The 11,319-nt window shown below is 46.0% G+C and overlaps 1 protein-coding gene across 2 annotated transcripts in view; it reads right to left on the minus strand.

Moving 5' to 3' along the window:
• RSPRY1 (ring finger and SPRY domain containing 1) overlaps positions 1-11,112 on the minus strand; it is a 37,107-nt gene extending 25,995 nt beyond the window's left edge. Inside the window, exons 1-2 of one of the 2 annotated variants that reach the window (XM_059857336.1) lie at positions 10,978-11,112; positions 1,004-1,185 (exon numbers count right to left, since the gene is read on the minus strand). The gene's annotated coding sequence lies outside the window, so the exon portion shown is untranslated. Of the gene's footprint in view, positions 1-1,003; positions 1,186-3,784; positions 3,807-10,977 lie in introns of those variants that run through there. The other variant, XM_059857337.1, reaches the window with a different exon arrangement.
• Positions 11,113-11,319: the final 207 nt, after the last annotated feature.

The raw sequence follows: 11,319 nt of genomic DNA on the forward strand, positions 1-11,319 counted from the left end.
AGAAGTTATGGTGAATATCCTGTAATAGGTTATTACTATTCTTCAGTTATTAAATAATCTCATTAACAGCAGACATGTAGCACCCTAAATTCAAAAGAAAGTCAAAGAGAGCTGACACCCTTAAAATATGGAAGGCCCCCACCATCAGAGCAAACTGGCAACTCTGCAATTGCTGGCTGCCCTTTGGGACAAAATCACAACAGTCAGGAACCAGACATTGGTCATATGAGCAAATCTTGGGATGTCAGCTGTCACTGGAAAAGCACGGCCACCAAGCTCTCACAGGCTTTTCTGTAGTGTGAAGCACATCATCTTGTAGCACAGTGAAATGTTCAGTATTAAGAAATTAACTGGAGGCTAACTAAAAAAAAAAAAATAAATCAATTCCCCAAAGGATATTAATAGGAAAAAAAAAAACAAGATCTTGACTTCTTGGTCAAGAAATTCCTAAACCACAGATCATCAAAAGGATTTCAAGCATCACATCATGCTTGCTTTTTTGCCCTAAGCAGTTTGGCCATCAGGCTCAGAGTTCTTCCATCTGAGCCAATACTGCTGGCACCTCCTAAGTCAGCAAGTCACAGGCAGATTGCAAAGACCTCAAACAGAATCGTCTGAGTTCACAACTGGTTAAAATTACCTTCTTGATTTTAAAAAGAACTAGTTATGTTAAATGCAAATCATGTCTTTCTAGGGAATATGGATGTATTTATGAATCTGGGTCATTTAAGGGCTTTTTAGCAAGATAATACTAAAATGTAAAACTGTTGCAGATTTAGAACCAGCATAAAGTTGTTCTGTAACTTATGTGGAAATGTTAACACAGTGAATCTATCTTGTCATCAAAACAAGAATGGAAAAGCTGTATTTTAGAGATTAACAATGAGTAAGAACCTAAAGAACCTAAAGAAACAAAACCAGACATATGTCAAGATTAAAGTTGATTATTTTCTGGCTGACAACTTAAAGCATGATTAAAACCAAGTAATTATGATCAACTCACCTGTAAGTTTGCTTGGTTCAGGAATGGCTGGGGGAGCTCACAAAGTGCTGTGGCAGAAGTGGGTCGTTCTCCTCCAGGACACAAAGTCTCTTTGGAAAAGGCAGTGCTTTGTAAGCCTTTATGGTGGGCACTGAGTCATTACTGACTCTGCTTTCACTCCTAGGAACTGCACTGAGGAGTCCCTGAGGAGAGATGGAAAAAAAAGAGAATTCACTTGGAAACTGCATCTAAGGTAGACATACTCCACTTCCTCCGTACACCTGCCATGACATCAAGCCACACTTATTTTCAGCTCTATCCAGCCTTTACAGGGGAATTCTCTTAAGGCTTCAAAACCCAGTTTCTCATCTAAAAGCTTTAGGACTAGACACACAGACAGAAAACCCAGCCTGTTTCTACAGCCTTGGTAATCCAGATTACACAGTACCAAGTGCAGAGCAGTGACCAACTCCTCACCTCAAAATTACTCCCTACAGGAGGAAGAAAAGCAATAATATCTGCTCCAGACAGAGCAGAAAATGACAGTACACTATAAAAGCTGATTAGATAACAGGAAGAGAGAAATGGCAGGATAAACTCCCCTTATTTAGTAAAGAGCTGGGTTTGACAGCATTCACTTGGCTCTTGCTCACCATCACACACAAGGAACTCATTGTCAAGCCTCAAACAAACTGAAAGGCTAAATAATTAGGAACACAAGGTAGGAGAGATTGCTACAGATCTGCTCACAAACCAGCTTGTCTGGATAGAGCACTAATGCAGGAAGAAACGTTCTGAAGTGCAAAGGAAACAAATAAAAATACAAGTTTTTATTCCATAAGAAGTAGCTGGTACTCCAGCTTTCACCAACCAGCACAAAATGCCAACACCCAGCACCTTCTCTACACCAGAGAGCCCCTGGGGGACACTCACTGAGCAGCTACCCCAGCACATCTTGCCCTCAACACAGCCCCCAGGTCAGATGCTGCTGGGGCAGGACACCTTCCCTGCCTGGGAGAAAAGCAGCTGCAGCCTCCTGTGCCCCACACAGCTCCTCTGGCACTGGGACCATCCCACCACAGGGAGCAGCTGCTCTCCTGGCAGGCTCAAGCACAGGCACAGATGCACAAAGGAGTCATGAGCTCCACAGGATGACCAACCTGCCGTGGCTGGAAGTCCAAGTGGGAAAGACAAAACCATCATCCATTGGAAGGGATGCTGTGGGAGGGGGTTTGCACCTGCCTGGCAGCACAGGTGGCCAGCCTGCCCCAGAGAGGCCTCCCCTGGATCACCCAACCGAGCATGCCAGTGGAGGAGTTGGCTGCAAGTGGCACTGGGATCATTTCTCTGCAATGTGCAGCCCTAGAGTCAGTGATTCATCCCCTCAAATATTCAATTACAGCCGACCATAACACTGCCTCATGATGGAAAATGACTCTTCTTTCCATGAAATGGAGTGCACTGCCAAGCAAACAAAAAACCCTCGTGCACATAAATGGGGAAGGTTTCAGCTACCAAAAACACTTTTCCAGTTTCTGCCACCACTACAAGAGTTAGATCAGTGATTTCCCCTCTCGAGCAGAGTAACACAGGAGCTCAGTCAACAAACCACACAGCAAAGCTGATAGGTTTTCAAAAGCAAAACTGTAAGAGTTTTGGCCAGCAGTTTCCTATTAAGAAGATAAAATAATAAGAAATATTTCCTCAGCATTTCTTTCCCAGAGAAATGATGTTCCTAAAAAGGAAGAGATGGAAATACTTGCAATGCCTGTCTGATGAAAGTTCAAACCAGAAGGAAACAGCTATGAATTGCTGCAAGATAATCAACTTTGATACAGGAGTAAGAGGAAGAAGAAGCTTGTTTGAAAAACAAGTTTTAATAAGGAGAATTTTCAGCTGTGAAATGATGGGGGATAATACTGAAAACCAAGAATTCCCAGTAAAGGACATACAACTAGAATGTGAAATGGAGACTTTCTCAGGAGATCCCACTGACATACAACCTCTCACCTGTGAGACTTGTGCAGCTGAAGAGCAGCAGGCACTGGGTGTCCAGTGTGGCACCACGCAGTGCACACAGCCAGGGGAGCACAGGCTTCAGGAGGAGCAGGTAAATACCCTGCTGGTGCTCTGGCATGTGGTAACCAACCACCACGTTGTGTAATCTGAAGCAAGCCCCTAATTCAGTTCTATTTTATTTAAAAATACCTTGGAGGGTTAAGACTAGTGTCATAACACGATGGGAAGCAGCCTTTACTGGCATGCAGCATTTCACAAAGCCACTGCCACAGCTGGTTGCTTTCTTGCTGAGGCAAGAGCACCTGAAACCAAAAGCAGACTGACTTTGAGCATGCCAGTTTCACAGAAAGGGAGACTCATCACGTCTCAAAGCTTTCCAGCTCCTGCACAAGTGCTCATCAGTGAAAACCCCAGGGCTGTACAAGGTTTATGCAAACAGCTGGGCTTTAACCCTGATGCCTTCCCTAGGTAATGCATCTTTGTCACACACACAGAGCTGGAGGATCTGATCTCTTGTTTGACTTGATGTGAAGCAGATAGAAGCAGACAGTAACTACCACCACAGTAGTTTCTTTTTCTGTAGACTCACTGTGAAAATCAGATTTTATAGTCACTTGCACACTGCACTACTTTGTCTTTTCACTTCCTTTAAACTCCTTTTTTAAGCTGGTACAGGAACACTAAAATTGCAACACAGATTTAAAGTTAACTTCACTTTCTCACTTAAATGAGCATCACCAGAGCAGGCCTGGTAGGGATTCCTCCCTGCAGTTTTTCCCTTACCTCTGGATACAGAGACACTAGTGCTCAGGACATGCCAGGCATCAGACTGTTCAGCTTTCTTTCTGAAAGAGAAACTGAAGCATTTACCACCTTTTGAGCTTCCCCATCTCAGAGGTCATTATTTGTCATCTGTCATTTAGGTGGAACTGTCCTTTGTACTACAGAAAACCTCAACTTTGCTTCATGCCTAAACCAAGGCTGGTATCGATCACACTTCCTGCTTCTCAGCTCCCCGAGCCACAGATGGATCATTACATTTCTTATCAGAGACTGAGCTTAAGTTCTGCTTTGAGGCAGATGAAAGCACTTCTGAGATAATGATCTTTTAAAAAGATAGTGGTATCTGACAGCCCAGTGAAGTTGAACAAGAGGTGCCTCCAGCAGGGTGACGTGGCCTGGCAGAGCTGAACAAGCTCAGCAGTTGCCCAAGGAGCAGAGGAGAATGCACTGCTTCAGAAGTGGCAGGGAGATAAAGATAATGCCCTGTAGATGGCAAGGAACACTAATCCTATAAACTGCAGGGATACAAGCACATGAAATAAAATCGATTAGCTATACCCTATTAGGTTTTGGCACAGACATTCATTTGGAAGCTTATAAATAACTCTTTCAATTAATTCAAGTTAATCTTCCTTGCTGCCCAGAGAGTTAAAGGCATTATCAACAATACAATTCTGACAAAAGCATTCATGCTATCAGATGTCAATATTAAATAAAAAACTCCACCAAAAAAGCCCAAAACTCTCCCAAAAAAATCCACAAGAAATTCCAGAATAGACAATGCTGGAAGGAAAGTGACTCTTTGTATACCAAGCAGAAGTACAGAATGGCAAAGAAATCCCAAAAAAAACCCCCAAAAAACCCCAAACACTTTTCTTTTTTAAAAGCTTTGTCTATTGAAATTTACAACAATCCATTTCAGAAAGGATAAGGCTTTATCTATATCAGTGTCAAGAAACCAGTGAAAGAGTTCTCTTCAGTCATGTGGAGATCAGCTCCTTGCAATACTTAAAGAACCTTGTGCATGAGCAAAATCTAAACCACAAAAGCATCTTGAGGGGCAAGTCAAGAGACTGAGCAGCTCAGTAACAGCACAGCCCTGCCCTGGGAACTAGAATTAGGGCTAGCACAGGGGCATCCAAGTCACCACATTGTGGGCACCAGGAAGATGCTTCAAGGAGGGACTGCTGGAAGCAGGGGCAGATTCTTGTCAGCAAACCCCAGCTTCATGTAAATGAGCTAAAAGAGTGGCAACTCAGAAGAAAGAAAAGCCCTGAGATTAGTTTAGACAAGAAACAGACAAACTATCTCAGAGCTGGGCTTGTTTTCAGAGGAACATTGGGTACAGAACTACTCTGTAGAAGGCAGAACAGTCTCCTGCTGTAGACCACAGAACTTAGCCCAGCTACATGGCATGACTAAGCTATTATGAATATTTAAAATTCACATGTCCACAAACTGTTTTCAGTGTAAAATTTTGGTAACATTGCTGAAAAACTCAGCAATGCCTCAGTTGGAAGCCTGCAATATCACTGTCTGACAACAGCCTTGGCAAGCAGACAATGTCTAGAAACAGGCTGAACAAAGTTCCATGTCTTGATAATTGAAGCAGCATCATAGGATCGCCTCAATTTTCAGAGGGCAGAGTTGAGAGCCACCTTTGTGGCCCTCCCTGCCAGCCATGGAAAGCTGGCTGCTCTTTGCTAGACAAAGTTCAGGACTGTACTGACAGAGCAGGAAATGCCCTTCAAATTCCCTTTCCTCCTGTGAGTGGATACAGTGACAGCTGCTCAAGAGACTGTCATTTGAGGCCAACACAACATGTAGGTCACTAGGTTAGCAAACCTGCCTCGGAAGCACTCTTGGAAAGCACAATTCCTGAACTACCTGGGGCTTCCAGAGCTGAAGAATACAGAATCTGAAACACAGCTCTGGGCAGGTCACTGGAACCCCCTTATCTCACCAGTTTCACAGGATCAGAGAGCCAGTAGATTGGAAGAGACCTTCAAGATTGAGTCCAACCCAGCCCCAACACCTCAACTAAACCCTGGCACCCAGTGCCACATCCAGGCTTTTTACAAACACATCCATGGATGGTGACTCCACCACCTCCCTGGGCAGCCATTCTAGTACTTCATCAAAGAACTCACTTAAACCAACAAAAAACCCACCCACACAAGAAATCAGCTTCATTTCTCCCCATCTGTCTCTTCAGGTTCTGTCTTCAGGACCTTTCCTCTCTGCCCTGCCACAAGTCTGCCAGCAAAGCACGCTGCAGGAGAGAGGAGAGAGCCCGCTGTGGATTCACCAGCCACGTGTAACAAGTGCCTCTGCCAGGTCTCACAGGTGTCCTGCTCCAACCACTGAGCTGTGGTATTTCCTTACAGTGTTTTAGGGCCCCTGCCAGTACCAAGAAAGCCAGAGGAAGTTGCTCAATGTGCCGTGGCCAAGGGGGGGAAGAGGCCTGAGAGATGTCTCGGCCATGTGCAGGTGGGTTAGGAAGTGGGAGGATGATGAGCATGGGTCTCACAAGGCAGTCTTAATATGGCTTAAACAAGACTCTGCACCCAGTTTAGTCAAAAAAGGCAGAAAGCACAAAAACTATTTAAGAGACTTTCAAAATCCTTTAACAGTACCAGGAACACAGTCTCAGCCACCTGGGGCTTCTGCTAGCTAACTTCCTGAGGAATTTCAGGAGAATTAAGATGAAATTGTTTTGATAATTACATGTAAACACCACTTCACTAAATGTTACAGAGGGGTAATTCTCTAGAGAGAGAATAACTCACCTATTGTTTTTTTTTTTAATATTTTATTTCAGGACTGATACATTGACCAGAGTTTGAGTGCAAACACACACCATTCTTGGATTCACCATTAGCTGAGTGTTTCTAAAAGCAGGGAGAACAATTCTAAGCCTGATCTATGCCAGACAGCTTTGCCTTAAAAAAAAAAAAAAAAGAGCATCAGCAGGTTGCTGGGTTTTCTTTTTTTCAGTATGACTTTCTAGCATGTCCCTCTGTCTGCAGGAAGGTAGAAGATACATGTGAATGGTGCAGCCTCCTGGTTCATAGTTCACCAGCTGCCCCCTAACCTATGATTCAAGCTGTAATTGCACCAGTCTGTGCACATGCACTGAAGCCAGCCCAAAAAACCCATGCCAACACTTCAGATCAAAAAGTCCTGGATACTCATCCTTCTCCCACCTAACACAACACCAAGATATTCAGATACTTAAAGAAAAAGGGAAGTATTTTCTGTGGGGGAAAAATAGCCTTAGAAAGGGAGAAAAATAATGACAGTTGTGTTTCAGATGCTCAGAAACCACTATTTCCCTGAGGGGAGAGATTTATTAGGAAAAAGATGGATTTCTTGTTACTGACCACAGTAACCCCCTGAACTCCATCTAATAAACATGCATTAAAAACCAAGGAGCAGCACCTCATCCCACACTGCCAGGTATCCCTGCTGCACAGGCAAAGCTCACCAAGCACACAGAGTTCCCATGGCAAAGCTGTGCTTCCAAGGCACAATCCTGGCCACAGAAATGGCAGATCAAGGGCAGGTAGTTACAAGCACTTCTGAAGAGAGATGATGCATTGGTCAGTCATGCAACCTCGTGAGTCATGTGTGAACATTTGACTTTTATTAGACCTCAGCAATACAATAAAGAATAGAAAAGGAAATAAAGATCATGCTGGCACAGTCACTGTCCTGCAATGCCAGCTTTACAGTTACCACATACAGATCAGGAAAATTAAATATATTGTCAGGACACAAGGCAATACAAAGCACACGAGATACTTGAAAGACAAGGGAATCTCAGTGTAAGATCTGCACTGCTTAAAGCAATGAATAAATTCAAAGTTTACTGAGCAATCATAAGTTCAATAGAGGAAAAAAACCACAAAAACCACTTTGAAATGCTGAACACAACATATTGATAATGGAGCAGAACAGGACAAATATCATGACATTAGCTGGCCTTCAATTTACTACAAGCTGACAGCATTTTAAGTTGCTGCCTCTGTGTTGAGAGGGAAAGCACACAGCGCACATGAGAGACTTACTCCACTTTGTGAGGATATCAGCACACAGCTACATGACCAACTGAGGACACTTCTAAACACAGTACATTGTCAGATAGGGAGATAATGAATTCAAAGGAAATTGGAATGAAGAAACCTAAAGAGTTACAGGCCAGCAAGTGTCCTATAACAAATCACTGTCTTTATCACTAATTTACTACTTACACTAATAAATATCTTCCTGTTATTCCTCAATTTTAACAAACAAGCAAAAAGTTTGAGGAGAATTGACTTTGATTCCACCTGAAGGGCAGAATATGAGGGACATCTTACTTCACAGGAGGGAACCAAAACATTCTAAGTGATCTATTTCAGTCCTATCCATTAGCTTGAAGTGCATTTCATTTGCTGTGAGTCTAAGACCTCCTCTGTGAAAACACTGATAATGTACCAAGGGAGAGCACTGCAGGGCTGTGCAGAAAACCATCATGTTCTTCTAAGAGGGGAAAAAAAAAAAGAACATTAAGAAAAGCACAGAATAATGTATCAGTGAGAGAAGAAGAGAGCCACTGAGTGATCATCAAATTATGAGGCCACACAGTAAGATAGCACAGTGGCTACAACAAAGCTTTGCAGTGAAACTCCCTGTATAGGAGGCTGAAGGTAAATAAAAAGGAAAGTTAAAGACCTCAGGGAAAGCAATAAGCCCACCTCTCTGCAAACACACTGGTATCACAGCTGATGATAAGGGAGGTGTGTGGACATGCTGGATTAGCTCTATCAGCAATCTAAGAGTGGGTAAACAACCAAGGCTAAACTAATAAACAATCAGCATCAGCAAGAGTTATCACAAGAGTTGTGCAGAATGCAAAACACAGCACTAAAATACCCTGGAGGAGCTTCCTACTCAAGTGATGGACAGGGGAAACTGAAAACTTTCATTTAGCAGAAACCTCAAGAGAATGTCTGGATGAAAAGGGAAGAGACAAGAAGTGATCACACAACTACAATTGTGCTTCACTCATCTGAAAAAGAACACACCACAGGAAATTCACAATCTGTTCAAGCAGACCTATAAATAGGAACAAACAGCAGAGATTGGGGCACAAAGCAATAACAGCAATGTCCTAAAGGGAGGGACAAAGGAATGGGTGCCAGGAGGAGAAAGGGCCTGTTTTGCTGAGTGGACTTGGGCAGAGAACAAAGACACAGGCAAAAGCGCTTACAGAAGAATGGGCCAGATTTAGATCAAAGAACAGATCAATTCTGTGCATTTGGATAAATACAAAACAAAAATACATTTAACAGCATCACAGACTCTTTAAATAATATGACAATTTTTGAGAATGCACAGTCCTCCGGAAATCCAGAGTCAAATACAGGAGTCCAAGAGGAGATGAGATGCATCTCATCCCTTTAGGAGAAGGGAACATTTCAGGTGGCTCGAAGGTGATGAGAACATTCACTATTTAAAAATCTGTATAGTTTAACAGGAAAACAGCAAAATTTTTAATACCAGGAAGAAAACGAGGGAAAGTCACAGTAAACAACTGGATGTAGGTTTCCATGTGACAATAATCTCACAGCAGTGATGGATGTACAGAAAATTAGTAGAAAAGCAGAACTGAGCTGGGGACCAGCATGAGAAAAGAAAACAACACCAAAACAAATACATGCATTCAATGCAAGACAAAGGACAGAAAAACTAAAATCCTGAGGCAAAGCTAGTGTTAAGTAGAAAAAAAAAAAAAAACTTCTTATATTGAAGAAAACAAACACTGTCACAGACATAAAATGAAAAAAAAAAACCCCCACCAAACACACCAGCATTCAGAAATCAGAGCAGAGAAAAGGAGAGAAAAGACAGCTCTTATGTCTGTGTTTCTCCATGGACCAAAGTTTCACTGTGTGAGAAAAACTAATAACACTGGCTGAGCACCAAAATGAACTCTGGGCTCAGGGATCAGAGCTTGCAAAAACGAAACAGAAAATGACAAGTAAGGTGACTACAGCCATTCCTGGGACCTACACTAAGATTGTACCTAGAAGGGACAGTGCACCTACTGCTACACAGCAGAACATAAAAAAAAAAGCAATTCCTAAAAAGAGGGAGTCAATGAAGGCCTGCGAGACAGAAACAGCGATCAGGAGGACAGAATCAAAGAGAAACTCATGCTCGATATGGGCATAATACAAGCAGTGAAAAAATCCTGCTTGATAGGAACTGAAGCGGGAGAGCAGAGCCGAGGTGCCGCCGCACCCCTGGCAAAGGCGCCGCTGCCTCATCTACCACCCAAGAATGTAAAACAGAAGATCCAGGTAAACGAGCGCATTTGGGGGCCCGCTCCACACCTCCACATCTCCTCTGTAAAGCCAGAAAACTTGCTGTGCAGAAACATTTTCACACTGAGAGCCAGAAACAGCTTTCAGGACCGGACTCCTCACACTGATGTACCAATATCCGAGGGCTCGGCAGCCCTGCCGTGCTTCCGAGCTGCCAAGCGCTGCCAGGGCAGCACCTCGAGCCTGTGACTCCGCGATTCGAGGGCATTTCTCCCCTCGCACACCAAACCCGCTGTAGCCAAGCCCATGTTTTTTGCAAGTCATACGAGCCCCGGGAGCTCTCTCTCCCCACACCCGGGAGGCGCCGTTAGGAAGTCCCAACCCCTCCGGGCCCCGAGCAGCGCCGCACTCGGGGCGCCGCAGCTCGCCAAACCCCCGTTCATTCACCTCCTGCCGCTTTCTCCAGCGAGCTCCCAGCTCCACACGCCAGCCCAGCTCCGGGGCCTCCGCCAGAGCTCAGCCAGCCCGGGGGCTGCACCTTGGCCACCCGCCTCGTACCCCGGCTTGCCCTCCCCTCCCCGGCCCTAGCGAAGCAGCCGGGGGAACCGGAGATCCCTGGGGGGGAGCGGCACCAACCACGGGAGCCGACGGGGCTGCGCCGGCCGGGCCCCCGCCCCAACCGGGACCCGCGCCGGCGGTCCCTGGGGGAGCGGAGGGCTGAGCACGGTGCCTTCACTCATGGACGCACGGCCGGCAATGGGGCCGCCAGCGGGGCCACCAGCGCCCAGCCCGCCGCTGTCCCTTCCCCTCACCCCGATGCGCGCCCCGCTCCACCTCAGCCCCACACCACCCCCCAGCCGTGCCGCGTCCGCTCTGCCTCACCTCAGCCCCGCACAGCCCCGCCGGGAGAGCAGGGGCCGCAGCAGACCCGGCACCCTCCGCCCCTGCCCGGCTCCGGCCCGGCGCTGCCGCCGCTCCTTTGTGCCGAAAGATGGAGGCGACTCACGGCGCGGCCCCGCCCCGCCCCAGGCCCCGCCCCGGCCGCGGCCGCGCCCCCCGCCGTCTCCCGGGCGACCCGTACCGCCCTCGGCCCCGCCCCCGTCACGGAGCTTTGCCCAATCGCGGCGCGGGGATGCCCCGACGTCTTCCCCGCAGCGAATCCCCCGCCCTCTTCGCGCGCCGCTCTGTCCGCCGTAAGAGCGGCGGGGATTGGCTGCCGCGTGG

The sequence above is a fragment of the Haemorhous mexicanus genome, chromosome 12 (genome assembly GCF_027477595.1).
Source record: "Haemorhous mexicanus isolate bHaeMex1 chromosome 12, bHaeMex1.pri, whole genome shotgun sequence".
Taxonomy (NCBI): Eukaryota; Metazoa; Chordata; class Aves; order Passeriformes; family Fringillidae; genus Haemorhous; species Haemorhous mexicanus.